Source organism: Sinocyclocheilus rhinocerous, unplaced genomic scaffold, assembly GCF_001515625.1.
Source record: "Sinocyclocheilus rhinocerous isolate Xijiao unplaced genomic scaffold, SAMN03320098_v1.1 scaffold235, whole genome shotgun sequence".
Classification (NCBI taxonomy): Eukaryota; Metazoa; Chordata; class Actinopteri; order Cypriniformes; family Cyprinidae; genus Sinocyclocheilus; species Sinocyclocheilus rhinocerous.
The window spans coordinates 676041-679018 of NW_015646367.1; positions in this window are offsets into that span (position 1 = coordinate 676041).

A 2978-nucleotide genomic window follows, 5' to 3' on the forward strand; every position below is an offset into this window, starting at 1 on the left:
TGGCACTGAGTTGTTAGAAAAGAAATGCGTCGTGACATCATTGCTTGATGACGTCAGGAACCGATTAATCGGCTTTTTGAACCTGTTCAATGAACCGATCTGTCCGAAAAGAACCGGTTCGTGGAAATGAATCAGACTTTGCATCACTAGAGGACAGAGGAGAGAATGAGAAGGGAAGAAGTCAGGGAGGAGAGACTACTACTAAGATGTGTGTTGTTTTTTTTAAAGATTAATTCATGCTAACAAACAAAAACATTAATATTTCAATCTACTGTCATATGGGTCCAAACCAAGCGGCAGCCTCCCGCTCTCTCTCGTGAAACCAAGAAGGAAGTGACTTGAACTGTAATTCATCAACTGGCCGCTAGAGGCTGGCTGCAAAAGGGAGTCAATCCCATAGACTCCACATGTTAAAATGCCCAACTTTACCGCAGAAAAAAACATGTTTACAGCCTGGTTCAAAAAATGATTTTGGTCTATATAGCTAATTTTGACCTTCATGACAACTGTGAGGGGGGTGAATTTTTTTTATAACTCATCCGTTTAAATTATATTAAGCCTTAAAGTTCTGCATAATTAAGGGCGTGGCCACTTGAGTGACAGGTGGATTGCCGCTGCTGTCACCACCGTCGAGCTAGGTGGGCGTGGCTTCAGCAACCTGCTCCCGCCTCTTTGCCCATTTTCGATTATCCGGGAGTGACACGCGGTGACGCGCTGCCAAGATGGCGACGGCCGCCTCCACCCACTTTTGAGCTTCAAAAACGCTCCTCGGAAATCTACGTGTGACGTCACGGACACTACGTCCATGTTTTTATACAGTCTATGGTTGTTACATAAAGCGGAAGCAAGCGCATGCGTCATGATACTCTCTCCACAATGGCGGCGCACTGCTGCAGACGGGATGAGGAGGAGAAGAATTGTTGAATAAAGTCGTTATTTTTGTTTTCTATGTGCACAAAAAGTATTCTCGTAGCTTCGTAAAATTATTACGGTTGAACCCCTGATGTCGCATGGACTATTTTACCGATTTGTCCTTGCTACATTTCTGGACCTGGGAACATTGCAGTTGTGTTGCTGTCTATGGAGGGTCTCTCAAGAGAGCTCTTGGATTTCATCAAAAATATCTTAATTTGTGTTCCGAAGATGAACAAAGGTCTTACAGGTTTGGAACGACATGAGGGTGAGTAATTAATGACAGAATTTTCATTTTTGGGTGAACTATCCCTTTAACTCCGCTATTCTTTGAAATTATTAACAATGTTTTTTTTTTTAAACTAACATAATAGTTACTGTACTTGAAGTAAACGGGTCTTTACAATAAAATAAAAAATAAAAAAAAAACCTTAAGGTCTGTTCACACCAAGAGCTATAACTATAAAGATAATTATAAGAATAGCTATATTAGCCTCCACACTAAGGCACGATAACGTTGTTTATTATAAATGCATGGTAGACTTGCATATACAATACTGCACCATCCAAAACCACTCTAGTGATCCGCAACATGCTAACAAACACTCATAACACCATAGCAACACCTTAGCACCCACTCAGAAGGACAGCCACGGCACATTTTGCTTGGGGAAGCACCACTATTAGCAACTTCACAAAATGTTCCCTTAGTTCTTTCCATTTACATAAGACAAAACCGTTACTATTTCCTTCATCTGGTGATGAGTAGATAACACACTGAGCATTTAAACAGAGCTGAGCACAGTGTTATTGCTCGTATATTGCCGCTATGAGACATGTTTGTGGTTTTAACATGAAAAAAAAAACATCTGATGAAAAATCTATATTGGTCTGACTCACGTAAGTACGTTTTCATTTAAAGGATTTGCCACTGATGATTCAAACGCGAGTTTTGGGCAGTAAAGTAGCACTTGTTGTTTGTCATTTCTCTGATCACAAATGCAGACAGAGTTTTATGTTTACGCGGCGCGATGCAACGCAACGCGTAAAAAGACAGTATAAGTCATTATAATCAGTAATTATGTTGAGGCATTTTTTTCACAATGACTCATATATAGCACCATCTTGTGGCCTCATTTAATATAAAAAAAAAACACTGTGTAAAAATAAACAAATGATTAAAAATAAAATTTAAAAATAAATAAAAAATAAAAAAATAAATACAATTAAAATAAATGCACATTTTGATTAAAATAAATAAATAATAAAAAATATATTACAATAAATAAACAATTGAAAAATATTTTACATTTTTAATATTAATTTTTCACAGTATAAATTGGGTCTTTATACATGAAAATATATAGCTGTGTCTGATTATAAGGACATTTTTGTTTAATTTTGAATAATTCTGTACTTTGTTGAGTCACCTACCAGGTAAGACCATGTAAATTTGCTCTTAAAGGTATAGTTCACCTAAAAATATAAATTCTGTCAAGATTTACTCGCCTTCATGTCTTTCCAAACATTTATGACCTTCTATCTTCTGTGGAACACAAAATATATTTTAAGAACATCCAGACAACATTGGACCCCATTGAGTTTCCTAGTATAGACTAAAACAGACATTTTTAAATCTTTGTGTTTTACAGAAACAAATCAAGAAGAAGAAATCAAACAAGTTTAAGTGTTAAAGGGGTCATAGGATGCCCACTTTCCACAAGTTGATATGATTCTTTAGGGTCTTAATGAAAAGTCTGTAACATAGTTTGGTTAAACTTTCTCAATGATAGTGTAAAAAACACCTTATTTACCCCGTCAAAAACAGCTCTTTTCAGATCAAGCTGTTTTTGTAGCATTTTCCTTTAAATGTTAATGAGCTCTGCTGACCACGCCCCTCTCTTCCGAGCCGCTCTTTGAGGGACTGTTTACTTTAGCCGCATTCATCGTGAAACTTGCTAATTAGCACATTATTAGGAAAGGCGATTTGCAAAGATTCATTACAAAACATTATACTCACTTCTTCTGTAGATAAAGCTGGATCACGAATGATTCGCGCGAACATA